Raw genomic sequence first — 14,447 nt, forward strand, 5'->3', positions numbered from 1 at the left:
TTGCTTCTTTCTGCACTTGTCTTGCTTTTTTCTGTACCTCTCTTGCTTCTTCCCATACACTACATGCCTCTTTCTGCATGCCTCTGTCTCCACCCCTCTTCCACCTTTCTGCAGTGCTGATTCTTTTGTATGTACTTCTCTTGCTTCTTTCTGAACCTATCTTGTTTCTTTCTGCACCCCTCATGCCTCTTTCTTTATCTCTCTTCCCGCTTTCTGCATCCCCTTGCCTTTTTCTGCACCTCTGTTACTTCATTCTGCACTTCTTTTGTTTCATTCTGCACCTCTCTTGCTTCTTTCTGCACCCCTCTTGCCTCTTTCTCCACCCTCTTCCCCTTTCTACATCTATGTTGCTTCTTTCTGTATCTCTCTTGCCTCTTTCTGCACCACTGTCCTTCTTCCTGTCCTTCCTTTGTTTCTTTCTGCATATCTCTTGCTTCTTTCTCCACCTCTCTTCTTTCTTTTTGCATCTCTGTTGCTTTTTTCTGCACTTCTCTTGCTTCTTTATGCATTTCTCTTGCTTCTTTCTGTAACCCTTATGCTTCTTTCTGCATCTCTCTTCCCTCTCTCTGCACCCTTCTTGCCTCTTTCTGTACCACTGTTCCCTCTTTCTGCACTCCTCTTCCTCTTTCGATATCTCTGATCCTTCTTTCTTTACTTTTTTATTTCTTCCTGTATGTCTCTTGCTTCTTTCTACACCTCTCTTGCTTATTTCTGTACAGCTCATGCCTCTTTCTGCATCTCTCTTGCTACACACTTCTTGCCTCTTTCTGCACCTTTGTTTCTTCTTTCTGTACTTCTTTTGTTTCTTTTTGTACCCCTCGTGTTTCTTTCTGCATCCCTCTACCCTCTTTCCGTACCCCTCTTGCTTTTTTCTGCACCACTGTTCCCTCATTCTGTACTCCTCTTGCCTCTTTCTGCACCCTTCTTCCCTCTTTCTGCACCCCTCTTGCATTCTCCTATACATCTTCCTTCACGCTGCACTTCATTTGTTTCTTTCTGCACCTTCCTTGCTTCTTTCTCCACCCCTCTCCCCCCTTTTTGCATCTATGTTGCTTCTTTCGGCACCTCTCTTCCATTTTTCTCCACGCTCTTTCCTCATTCTGCACCTCTGTTGCTTCTTTTTGCACTTATCTTGTGTCTTTCTGTACCTGTCTTGCCTCTTTCTGCACCTTTGTTTCTTCTTTCTGTACTTCTTTTGTTTCTTTCTGTACCCCTCGTGTTTCTTTCTGCATCCCTCTACCCTCTTTCCGTACCCCTCTTGCTTCTTTCTGCACCACTGTTCCCTCATTCTGTACTCCTCTTGCCTCTTTCTGCACCCTTCTTCCCTCTTTCTGCACCCCTCTTGCATTCTCCTATACATCTTCCTTTACGCTGCACTTCATTTGTTTCTTTCTGCACCTTCCTTGCTTCTTTCTCCACCCCTCTCCCCCTTTTTGCATCTATGTTGCTTCTTTCGGCACCTCTCTTCCATTTTTCTCCACGCTCTTTCCTCATTCTGCACCTCTGTTGCTTCTTTTTGCACTTCTTTTGTTTCTTTCCGTACCCCTCATGTTTCTTTCTGCATCCCTGTACCCTCTTTCCGTACCCCTCTTGCTTCTTTCTGCACCACTGTTCCCTCATTCTGTACTCCTCTTGCCTCTTTCTGCACCTCTGTTCCTTCTTTCTGTACTTCTTTTGGTTCTTTCTGCCCCTCTCTTCCCTCTTTCTGTATCCAACTTGCCTCTTTCTCCACCCTCTTCCCCCGTTCTGTACCTCTGTTGCTTCTTTCTGCACTTCTCTTGCTTCTTTCTGTACCTCTCTTGCATCTTTCTGCACTAATCGTACCTCTTTCTGCACCCCTCTTCACTCCTTCTGCAACCCTCTTGCCTTTTTCTGCACCGCTGTTCCTTCTTTCTGTACTTATTTTGTTTCTTTCTGCACCTCTCTTGCATCTTTCTGCACCCCTCTATCCTCTTTCTGCATTCCTCTTGCCTCTTCCGCTACCCCTCTTACCCCTTTCTGCATCTCTGTTGCTTCTTTATGCACCTCTCTTGCATCTTCCCCACCCCTCTTCCCTCTTTTTGCACCTCTGTTGCTTCTTTATGCACTTCTCTTGCTTCTTTCTGTACCTCATTTGCTTCTTTCTGTACCCCTCATGCCTCTTTCTGCATCCCTCTTTCTTCTTTCTGCACCCTTCTTGCCTCTTTCTGTACCACTGTTCCCTCTTTCTGCACCCCTCTTGCCTCTTTCTGCACCTCTGTTCCTTCTTTCTGCACTCTTTTTGTTTCTTTCTGCACATCTCTTGCTTTCTGTTCCTCTCTTGCCTCTTTCTGCATTTCTCTTGCTTCTTTCTGCATCTCCACTGCTTCTGTTCACGCTTCTCTTGCGTCTTTCTCCACCCCTCTTTCTGCACCTCTGTTGCTTCTTTCTGTACCCCTCGTGCCTCTTTCTGCATACCTCTTCCTTCGTTCTACACCCCTCTTGCTTATTCCCCCTTTTTGCACCTTTGTTGTTTCTCTCTGTACTTTTCTTGCTTTTTTATTTACCTTGCTTGATTCTTCCTGCACCCCTCTTGCCTCTTTCTGCACCCTTCTTCCCTCTTTCTGCACCCCTCTTGCATTCTCCTATACATCTTCCTTCATGCTGAACTTCATTTGTTTCTTTCTGCACCTTCCTTGCTTCTTTCTCCACCCCTCTCCCCCCTTTTTGCATCTATGTTGCTTCTTTCTGCACCTCTCTTCCATTTTTCTCCACCGCTCTTTCCTCATTCTGCACCTCTGTTGCTTCTTTTTGTACTTATCTTGCGTCTTTCTGTACCTGTATTGCTTCTTTCTGTACCCCTCATGCCTTTTTCTGCCTCCCTCTTCCCTCTTTCTGTACCCCTATTGCCTCTTTTTTAACTCTTCCTCCCCCTTTCTTCATCTCTGTTGCTTCTTTCTGCTCCTCTCTTGCCTCTTCCCCACCCCTCTTACCTCTTTTTGTACCTTTGTTGCTTCTTTCCGCACTTCTCTTGCATCTTTCTGTACCTCTCTTGCTTCTTTCTGTACCCCTTGTGCCTCTTTCTGCATCCCTCTTCCCTTGTTCTGTACCCTTCTTGCCTCTTCCCCCTTTCTGCACCTCTGTTGTTTCACTCTGTACTTTTCTTGCTTTTTTCTTTACCTTGCTTGCTTCTTTCTGCGCCCCTCTGGCCTATTTCTACACCCCTCTTCCCTCTTACTGCACCCCTCTTGCATTTTCTATACATCTGTTCCTTCATGCTGCACTTCATTTGTTTCTTTCTGCATCTTCCGTGCTTCTTTCTGCATCCCTCTTACCTCTTTCTCCAACCCTCTAATCCCTTTTTGCATCTATGTTGCTTCTTTCTGCACCTCTCTTCCATTTTTCTCCACCACTGTTTCCTCTTTCCGCACTTCTCTTGCTTCTTTCTGTGCCACTTTTGCTTCTTTTTGTACCCCTTATGCATCTTTCTGCGTCCCTCTTCCCCTTTCTGCCCTCCACTTGCCTCTTTCTGCACCACTGTTCTTTCTTGGTGAATCCCTTTTGCCTCTTACTGCACCTCTGTTCCTTATTTCTGAACTTCTTTTGTTTCATTCTGTACATCTCTTACTTTCTGCGCTTCTTTTCCCTTATTCTGCATTTCTCTTGCTTCTTTCTGCATCTCTGTTGCTTCCTTATGCACATCTCTTGCCTCTTTCTCCACCCCTCTACTCTCTTTCTGTACCTCTGGTGCTTCTTTCTGAACTTCTCTTGCCTCTTTCTCCAACCCTCTCCCCCCCTTTTTGGATCTATGTTGCTTCTTTCTGCACCTCTCTTCCATTTTTCTCCACCGCTCTATCCTCTTTCTGTACCTATGTTGCATCTTTTGCACTTCTCTTGCTTCTTTCTGTACCTCTCTTGTTTCTTTCTGTACCCCTCATGCCTATTTCTGTATCCCTCTTCCCTCTTTCTACACCTTTCTTGCCTCCTTCTTCACCCTCTTCCCTCTTTCTGCATCTCTTTTGCTTCTTTCTACACCTCTCATCCATCTTTCTCCACCCCTCTAATCTCTTTCTGTACCCCTTGTGCCTCTTTCTGCACTTCTCTTGCTTCTTTTTATATCTCTGTTGTTTCCTTTTGTACCTTTCTTGCATCTTTCTCCACCCCTCTTCTCTCTTTCTGCACCTCTGTTGCTTCTTGCTTCATTTCTCTTCCTTCTTTCTGTACCCCTCATGCTTCTTTTTGCATCCCTCTTCCCTCTTTCTGCACCTCTCTTGCCTCTTTCTGCACCATTGTTCCCTCTTTATGTACCACTCTTGCCTCTTTCAGCACCTCTGTTTCTTCTTTCTGCACTTTTTTAGTTTCTTTCTCCACATCTCTTGCTTTCTGTACATCTCCTGCTTGTTTCTGTACCTCTCTTGTTTCTTTCTATACCCCTCATGCCTCTTTCTGCATCCCTCTTTTCTCTTTCTACACCTTTCTTGCCATCTTCTTCACCCTCTTCTCCCTTTCTGCATCTCTGTTGCTTCTTTCTACACCTCTCATCCATCTTTCTCCACCCCTCTAATCTCTTTCTATACCCCTCATGCCTCTTTCTGCACTTCTCTTGCTTCTTTTTATATCTCTGTTGTTTCCTTTTGTACCTTTCTTGCATCTTTCTCCACCCCTCTTCTCTCTTTCTGCACCTCTGTTGCTTCTTGCTTCATTTCTCTTGCTTCTTTCTGTACCCCTCATGCTTCTTTTTGCATCCCTCTTCCCTTTCTGCACCTCTCTTCCCTCTTTCTGCACCATTGTTCCCTCTTTATGTACCACTCTTGCCTCTTTCAGCACCTCTGTTTCTTCTTTCTGCACTTTTTTAGTTTCTTTCTCCACATCTCTTGCTTTCTGTATATCTCTTGCTTCTTTCTGTACCTCTCTTGTTTCTTTCTATACCCCTCATGCCTCTTTCTGCATCCCTCTTTCCTCTTTCTACACCTTTCTTGCCATCTTCTTCACCCTCTTCTCCCTTTCTGCATCTCTGTTGCTTCTTTCTACACCTCTCATCCATCTTTCTCCACCCCTCTAATCTCTTTCTGTACCCCTCATGCCTCTTTCTGCACTTCTCTTGCTTCTTTTTATATCTCTGTTTTTTCCTTTTGTACCTTTCTTGCATCTTTCTCCACCCCTCTTCTCTCTTTCTGCACCTCTGTGGCTTCTTGCTTCATTTCTCTTGCTTCTTTCTATACCCCTCATGCCTCTTTCTGCATCCTTCTTTCCTCTTTCTACACCTTCTTCACCCTCTTCCCCCTTTCTGCATCTCTGTTGCTTCTTTCTACACCTCTCTTCTATATTGCTCCACCCCTCTATCCTCTTTCTGTACCCCTCGTGCCTCTTTCTGCAATTCTCTTGCTTCTTTTTATATCTCTGTTGCTTCCTTTTGCACCTCGCTTGCCTCTTTCTCCACCCCTCTTCTCTCTTTCCGCACTTCTCTTGCTTCTTGCTTCATTTCTCTTGCTTCTTTCTGTACCCCTCATGCTTCTTTTTGCATCCCTCTTCCCTCTTTATGCACCTCTCTTGCCTCTTTCTGCACCATTGTTCCCTCTTTATGTACCACTCTTGCCTCTTTCAGCACCTCTGTTTCTTCTTTCTGCACTTTTTTAGTTTCTTTCTCCACATCTCTTGCTTTCTGTACATCTCTTGCCTCTTTCTGCATCTCTGTTGCTTCTTTTTGCGCCTCTCTTGCATCTTTCTCCACCCCTCTTTCTTCTTTCTGCACCTTTGTTGCTTCTTTCTGCACTTCTGTTGCATCTTTCTGTACCTCTCTTGCTTCTTTCTGTACCCCTCGTGCTTCTTTTTGCATCCCTCTTCCTTTGTTCTCTACCCCTCTAGCTTCTTCCCCCTTTATGCACCTCTGTTGTTTCTCTCTGCACTTTTCTTGCTTTTTTCTTTACCTCGCTTGCTTCTGTCTGTACCCCTCTTGCCTTTTTCGACATCCCTCTTTCCTCTTTCTGCAACCCTCTTGCATTTTCTATACCTCTGTTCCTTCATGCTGCACTTCATTAATTTCTGTCTGAACCTCCCTTGCTTCTTTCTGCATCCCTCTTGCCTCTTTCTCCTACCCTATCCCTCCTTTTTGCATCTATGTTGCTTCTTTCTGCACCTCTCTTCCATTGTTATCCACCTCTCTTTCCTCTTTCTCCTCTCTTGTTTCTTTCTATGCCCCTCATGCCTCTTTCTGCATCCCTTTTAACTCTTTCTGTAACCCTCTTGCCTCTTTCTGCACCTCTGTTGCTTCTCTCTATACTTTTCATGCTTCTTTCTGCTCCTCGCTTGCTTCTTTCTGCACCACTCTTGCCTCTTTCTGCACCCTTCTTCCTGTACCCCTCTTGCCTTTCTCTGCACCTCTGTTCCTTCTTGCTGCACTTAGTTTGCTTCTTTCTGCACCTCTCTTGCTTTTTTCTGTACCCCTCTTGCCTCTTTCTCTACCCCTCTCCCCCTTTCTGCATCCATGTTGCTTTTTCTGCACTTCTCTTACCCTTTTCTCCACCCCTCTTGCCTCTTTCTGCACCTCTGTTGCTTCTTTTTGCACTGTGCTTGCTTCTTTGTGCACCTCTCTTGCTTCTTTCTGTACCCCTCATGCCTCTTTCTGCATCCCTCTTCCCTCTTTCTGCATCCCTCTTGCCTCTTTCCCCATCCCTCTTACCCCTTTCTGCATCGCTGTTGCTTCTTTCTACACCTCTCTTGCCTCTTTCCCCACCCCTCTTCCCTCTTTTTGCACCTCTTTTGTTTCTTTCTGCACTTCTCTTGCTTCTTTCTTCACCTCTTTTGCTTCTTTCTGTACCCCTCGTGCCACTTTCTGTATCCCTCTTCCTTCTTTCTGCACCCTTCGTGCCTCTTTCTGCACCACTGTTCCCTCTTTCTGTACCCCTCTTGCCTCTTTCTACACCTCTGTTCCTTCTGTCTGCACTTCTTTTGTTTCTTTCTGTACATCTCTTGCTTTATGTGCCTCTCTTGCTTCTTTCTGCATTTCTCTTGTTTTTTTCTGCATCTCTGTTGATTCTTTCTGCACCTCTCTTGCCTCTTTCTCCACCCCATTTCCGCACCTCTGTCGCTTCTTTCTGTACTTCTCTTGCTTCTTTCTGTACCCCTCTTGCTTCTTTCTGTACCCCTCGAGCCTCTTTCTGCATCCCTCTTCCCTCGTTCTGCACCCCTCTTGCCTCTTTCTCCACCCCACTTCCCCCTTTCTGTACCTCTGTTGTTTTTGCACTTTTCTTGCTTTTTTCTTTACCTCGCTTGCTTCTTTCTGTATCCCTCTTCCCTCTTTCTGCACCCCTCTTGCATTTTTCTATACCTCTGTTCGTTCTTGCTGCACTTCATTTGTTTCTTTCTGTACCTCCCTTGCTTCTTTCTGCATCCCTTTTTCCTCTTTCTCCACCTCTTCCCCCTTTTTGAATCTATGTTGCTTCTTTCTGCACCTCTCTTCCATTTTTCTCCACCGCTCTTTCCTCTTTCTGCCCCTCTGTTGCTTCTTTTTGCACTTCTCTTGTTTCTTTCTGTATCCCTCATGCCCCTTTCTGCATCCCTCTTCCCTATTTCTATACCTCTCTAGCCTCTTTCTGTACCTCTGTTCCATCTTACTCCACTTATTCTGTTTCTTTCTGCACCTCTCTTGCTTCTTTCTGTACCCCTCATGCCTCTTTCAACATCCCTCTTCCCTCTTTCTATGTCCCTCTTGCCTCTTTCTGTACCTCTGTTCCTTCTTTCTGCACCTCTGTTGCTTCTCCTTCTTTCTGCCCTTGTTTTGTTTATTTCTGCACCTCTCTTACCTCTTTCTGCATTTCTCTTGCTTCTTTCTGCATCTCTGTTACTTCCTTCTGCACCTCTCTTTCTTCTTTCTCCACCCCTCTTTCCTCTTTCTGCACTTCTGTTGGTTCTTTCAGCACTTCTCTTGCTTCTTTCTGTACCCCTCTTGCTTCATTCTGTACCCCTTGTGCCTTTTTCTGTACCCCTCTTCCCTCTTTCTCCACCCCGTTGCCTCTTTTTCCATCCCTCTTCCCCTTTTCACACTTCTTTTGTTTCTTTCTGTATCCCTCTTGCTTTTTACTTCACTGTTGCTACCTTCTGCACCTCTCTTACCTCTTTCTCCACCCCTGTTTCCCCTTTCTGCACTTCTCTTGCTTCTTTCTGTACCTCTGTTGCTTCTTTCTGCACTTCTGTTGTCTCTTTCTGCACCCCTATTAACTCTTTCTGCATCTCCATTAGTTTTTTCTGCACTTCTCTTGCTTTTTTCTGCATCTCTCTTGCTTCTTTCTGTACCCTTCTTGTCTCTTTCTGCACTCCTCTTTCCTCTTTCTGCACCCCTCTCGCCTGTCTCTGTAACTCTCTTGCTTCTTTCCACACTTCTCTTGCCTCCTTCTGTACCCCTCTTTCCTGTTTCTGCACCTCACTTGACTCTTTCTGTACCTCTCTTGCCTCTTTCTGCAACTCTCTTGTCTCTTTCAACACTTCTATTGCTTCTTGCTATATCTTTGTTGCTTCTTTCAGCACTTCTCTTGCCTCTTTCGGGACTTCTCTTGCCTGTTTCTGCACATCTCTTGCCACTTTCTGCACCTCTGTTGCCTCTATCTGCACTTCTCTTGCTTTTTTCTGCACCCCTCTTGCCTCGTTCTGCACCCCTCTTTCATCTTTCTGCACATCTCTTTCTGCAGTTCTCTTACCTGTTTCTGCACCTCACTTGCCTCTTTCTGCACCTCTCTTGTCTGTTTCTACACTTCTATTGACTCTTTGTGCACCTTACTTGACTCTTTCCGCACTTCTCTTGCCCTGTATTATGAGCAGAAACACATATTTACTGGGTATGCTGTTTGAAACACAGGTAATCAAGTATTTGTATGTTTATTTTTTTGTAACATGTCACTAGGTAAAAGCAGAGACACGCATGCAAACCTTCAGAAACTGGGTCAGACTAACAACAGTGATATGCTTAGGATTGCTGTTTTATATTTGGTAGGCCTAACATTCTGAGCAGTCGATTAATAGTGAGCCTTCAAGAGAAAAGTGAGGTTAAAGACATCTTGGGAGAAGGATTAATGATTAGGCTGATTAGTCCCGCTGTTTCAGAGAGCACCCGGTTCAGGAAGGACCGCAACGTCCAGCCTGCCTCTCTCCCTTGGCGCCACCTACCGCGTCACGCAGCAGCTCCTGGAGGTGCTTGAAATTGGGTTGTGGGTTCCCGCAGCACGGATCCCGCTGTTTTAGAGAGCACCCGGTCCAGGAAGGACCGTAATGTCCAGCCTGCCTCTCACCCTTGGCACCACCTACCGCGTCACGCAGCAGCCCCTGGAGGCGCTTGAAATCGGGTTGCGGGTTACCGCAGCACGGGTCCTGCTGTTTCAGGAAGCACCCGGTCCAGCAAGGACTGCAATGTCCAGCCTGCCTCTCTCCCTTGGCATCACTTACCGCGTCACGCAGCAGCGCCTGGAGGCGCTTGAAATCGGGTTGCGGGTTCCCGCAGTGCGAAGACCGGGCCAAGGGCGGACCTGCCTGTGCCCGTCAGAGACCGTTGGAGGCCAGGCAGAGCCACCCCTCTGACAAGCGCCATTCCTCAAATTTCATCGCTGTGAGTCAGTTTTTTTTACCATCTTGCACGTGTATAGGAGCAATATGTTATGGGGAAAGGCACCACTTTGCAAAGTTCTTGTACCTCTACTGCCATAGACAGTATGTTGGAAAGGGTTGTGAACATTGTGGCTACTGAGATCGAGTTAACTGAGAGGCGTCTGTCACTGGAACTCACGACTCCCCGGGTTGTTTCCCTTACTGAGGACAGTGATCATATATCAGCCCGCCCCAGACACTGAGTTTGCCATATACCTCTATTAGGGACACACAAGCCTTGGAACCTACCTACAATGATGAAAGGAATGGGGACAGTGAGTGTTACGAAGCACTCACCTGTGCTCCAGATTGTTTCACCTTGATGACGATGTGAGGACAGGTCCCCAATCCCTCTAGAAACTAGCAGCGTGATACCAAGATATAACTTAGGATCAGTCCGGTAGTCTCAGGGGGGAAAAGGGGTTGGGTTGACAAGAGAAGAGAAACAAGAAGATTCCAGCGGTCTTCTTTTAGGGGGACCAGGGCTTCAGGGGGCTTGAGTATTCACAGGATACAATAAACAGGAATGTAACTGGATAGTGGCTTGAGTTTTCTACTAGACTCCTAAGTACAAAACACAGAAGATAAACAATGTGTGTATCTGTGAGGCAGTATCTTCTTACAGTTATCATAAACTTGTAACCAAAAGTCTCCAATAATTCTTACCTACAGACTACGTAGGTTTCAACAGAATTTTGGGTTGATCTAACAATCTACTTGTCGATTTATGCAATCTGCAACAAACAATACAATCATTAACATACTGTCAAATAAGTTTAACAATCATGATAGCATTTAGTTATGTTCATCAGCATAGGTACCTGAATCCTTATATGCCCAGCTTAGGATCAGATGCCTTGAGTGCACAGAAGTTCAAATGCTGCCAAAACAACCTTCTGCCATAAAGGAACAAAAAACTGCATACAAAATAATAGTAGTCAAAACCACATCTGTGCTGTTGTGATTCTTAAGGCTAACTTTGCTTTGCGATAACTATTTTCACACTTTTAAAAAGGCACAATCTTCTTTGTTTTATAAATGTCAATAGTTTCTGGGTACTACGGGAAAACTCGCCGTAACACTCGAGATGAAGTGGTTTCCTTCTGTCCAAGAAATATAGTTCTGATAAGTTGCACAGTTCAAAGAGCAATGTTCCAAGTTCTAAAAACAATGTTCCAAGTTCTAATGTAAGCAGACTTACCGTGGGATAGTTGTCTTCCAAAAAATACCTTAAAGCATGTTTTCTCTGTGCGCTTCTTTTCAGGGAACACGACACGGAAGAAGACGTCGGACCGGAGACTCAGCCCGGAACCAGGAAGCCAGGAAATTGCTGATGCAAGGCTGTCAAGCAGGAGATGCCGATCGGAAAAGCTGGAGCCAGGTAAGTGTGTTGAAGCAACGAGGCCAAGCAATGAATAGTGAAGAGGAGTGGTTTAAATAGGCTCCTAAGCAGGTGCTGGGTGTGGTCCTGGGTGTGGCCCAACTGTCTTTCAGACCCAGGGTTTGTGGCAAACTGGGTGTGGCCCAACTGTCTTTCAGGCCCAAGGTTCGCACAGAATAACTACACATTATTCTATTACTTATGGCATGATAGAGCCACAGTTCAAGAACATGACATTATACATGAACATAATTTACAGTAAACAAATATAAGAACAGGATGGTATTCCATGATTTGAAATGGAAAAAATCCATACATTAACAGGATGCCTTCTACAAGATACCAGTTTTATATTACCATTTACTCTGCTTCTGCTGATATGTGTTCAAATCAAGGTGGACAGGGAAGGAGACATGCATGGGACAATGCACCTGTAACAGCGAGGCCACTGGGAGTGTTGTTGATGGGGAATCCCCTAGAGTGATAAATTATAATGATATTTTACCAGATATGAATGTTTCCCCAAATTCAGTAGTCACTGGGGCCAAAAGAAAAAGGAAGCTGAGTAAACAACCTCCTCGCTTAAATAAACAACGCACTGCCTTGAGTTCATGAATTCAAGGTACAGTGGCTCCTGCGGCTCTGAGCTCAACCAACGCTAATGCCACTGTTGATTTAATAGCACCTGCAGTATATAACCTGTCTAACTACACCAAAACTGAGTCCGTGACAGGCCTCTTATCTTGCTTCAAAGTCGGCGATACTGCAAATTATATCATAGCAGACTCTGTGTATGACCGCATTAAAACACTTGTTGACAAGAATTTTACAGCTCTTTTAAAATGCCTAGATCACTTGGAGTCTTTAGTGAACAAATTAGGCACACACAAGAACACTCACAAGCAGGTTTTACAACAAGGTGAGATTCTTAAGCCACAGTTCCCTGGTACATCTAGTGCAACTAGCTCTGATAATCAACAGCAAAACTTGACGCCCGCTCAATCTTCCTATATTAGTACCTCTAGTTTTTGTGTTACCTGTTGTAAAATAAGGAAATGTTTAACACCTGAACCCACCACCACACAGAATAAACCATCAATGTGAGGTGTTATTAATAGCGTTTATCAACCAGCCCACCCAACCACTATAGTTGCCGCCAAGAGTCATCCATACAACACCACTCTAGTTAGCAATTCCCAGAGTGTGAAATCTCCCACTGTAACAAATGCAAATGCTAATGACATCATGGCGGCTAACAAAGTAAACCTTAGCCTACCTCTTGTTGCCTGCCCTTATGTCTTAGTCCTCGCAGGTGTACCACCCTTAAGGAAAAATCAGACCGAGTCATGGGAACAACTGCGAAACAAAAGTGCTGACTGGCTAATCAAACATAAAAGCTTTAGGGCGGCAGATGTAAATGACATCATATTGGTACGCTGGGTAGGGTGGGTTGACACCTCAGCAAAAAACATAGAGGGAGATTGCGTTGTTATTAATTTCCACCACCCTGCGTTAGTGAGATCTATACTAATGACACAGGAACCCAACAACCGTACCCCCACTGTTGTTTGGTCACTACCTTTTTTTTTTTATAAACCTACCCCAGGCCCAAACACAACTGCCACTGCCTTGCTCACAGAGTCTAATAGATTTTCTCCTTTGTCTGGCTTAGATAGCTTGGATTGACTATCGCCTAACAAGACTCTCCATAAAGCTAAAAATAATGTTTTGTCTACGGCCCTGACGGCTAGTACAATTAAAGTGGGAGAAGTTTCTGGGTCAGAGATTAGGGATATCTTAGACCAAAGTATGCCTAGTAATCACACATAGTTCGAGCAACCTAGTTCTAAATTAAGCCATCAAACAGAATTGGGTGGTGGTTTAAATTTCCCTAAAAAAGCAAGCGTCCTATTCTGGAACATAGCAGGTTTGCGTAATTAAGTTAACAATCCAGCATGGCTGGAATTTATTGATACATTTGATATCCTATGTTTACAGGAGACAGATGAAGTCCATTTAAATGGTTTCAAAACCTACCACACTTCTGCAATTCAATCAATTCACGGGAGGCCTAAAGGAGGGTTATGCGTGTACATTTCAAATTTACTGAATGTATCAAAGATCGACTTGATAAAATCTGTCACCTTTTATCAAATAATAGAGATCTCTATAGACTCTAGCCATATTTTGACTGTTGTTAACTTTTACAATAATGCCGAAAAGTGGGAACTGGGCCTATTTTAAAACAACTAAGTGAGGACCTAGGGAACCTAAGGGCAAACACGGGCACTGAAGTGATTATTGTTTGGGAGGGGATTTTAATGTTAATTTATGTAAGCATGCTGGGGTGGGCATCTGTGGGATGGAGGTAGAAGAGAATGTATTAATTACGACTCACTTTGAGAATACCTACAAGGGCGAAATGCTTATTGAAATTTTGTTTTTATATGATCTTGGGTTTGCCAGTTGCTTGTGTACCCAAAATGTGGAGTTTGATTACACTTTCATCGGTAGGGGACTTCGCTTGACAATTGACTATATAATTGCGCCTAACCGTCACGCTAATATTATTGCAGAGTATAAAATACATTCTAATGTACTGAGTGACCACCTGCCCCTGAGTATCAACATTTGTTTGCCTATTGATGTCGAATTACATCCAAATAATCAATTGGTATGGACTAAAGACATCTCCCTTGGCAGTTTAAATGGTTACACCTTATGTTGGTCCAGCCACCACCCTGCTGAACTAAATAAGCAAATCATAACAAAGGCCTATGATTTAATTTTAACGTGTTTGGGGAAAACTACCTCCCATGAAAATATTTTGCAGGCTTTTTCTGAAATCACTAGGATCATTCAAAACCAATTAATAGTGGAAACAAAGGGTACACTATACAGTAAAAATGGATGGTTTGACCCGCAATGTACTAAAACTTATACTCAGCTCAAAGAGGCTTTACATAGGATCGTGAAAGATCAGGTAGAAATCCGAGACTGCAGAAGGAAGTATAATTTGGCTAGAAAATCAAGTAAAAAGGAGCTAAAAGACCTAGCCTGGGATGCCTTTCATGAAGCATCTTTGGGCAAAGATAGCTCTATCATTTTGGAGAGCAGTAAATGCTCCGTTCTTTACCAAGACTGACGTTGTGACATTAGCGGTCGCAATTGACGAGAAAACTTGGATAGATTTTTTTTTACACGTGTATAAATCACAGGCTAGTGTAGATAGTATTATGGGCACTGCGAACAGTCAGGGAGGAGACCCTCTAACTTCTATGCCAATTGAACTTCATTTCAATCATGAAGAGGTCATTGGGGCGATTAACAGAAGTAAGGGCAGCAAGGCTCCCACCCCTGACGGGGTCCCTATTGATCTTTTTAAATTAACACCTTCTTTATGGTCCCCATTAATAACAAGGGTTCTCCAAGCCTGCTGTAAGAATGGCTTCATCAAAACTTGGTCCGAATCCAT

At 44.4% G+C, this 14,447-nt stretch overlaps 1 long non-coding RNA gene across 1 annotated transcript in view; it reads left to right on the top strand.

Moving 5' to 3' along the window:
• The window catches only part of LOC146801943 (uncharacterized), a 118,618-nt gene that overhangs the window by 44,627 nt on the left and 59,544 nt on the right, over window positions 1-14,447 (top strand). Inside the window, exon 2 of the long non-coding RNA XR_014968081.1 lies at window positions 10,856-10,972. This is a non-coding gene — a long non-coding RNA (uncharacterized LOC146801943). The remainder of the gene's footprint in view (window positions 1-10,855; window positions 10,973-14,447) is intronic.

Source organism: Triturus cristatus, chromosome 8, assembly GCF_964204655.1.
Source record: "Triturus cristatus chromosome 8, aTriCri1.1, whole genome shotgun sequence".
Classification (NCBI taxonomy): Eukaryota; Metazoa; Chordata; class Amphibia; order Caudata; family Salamandridae; genus Triturus; species Triturus cristatus.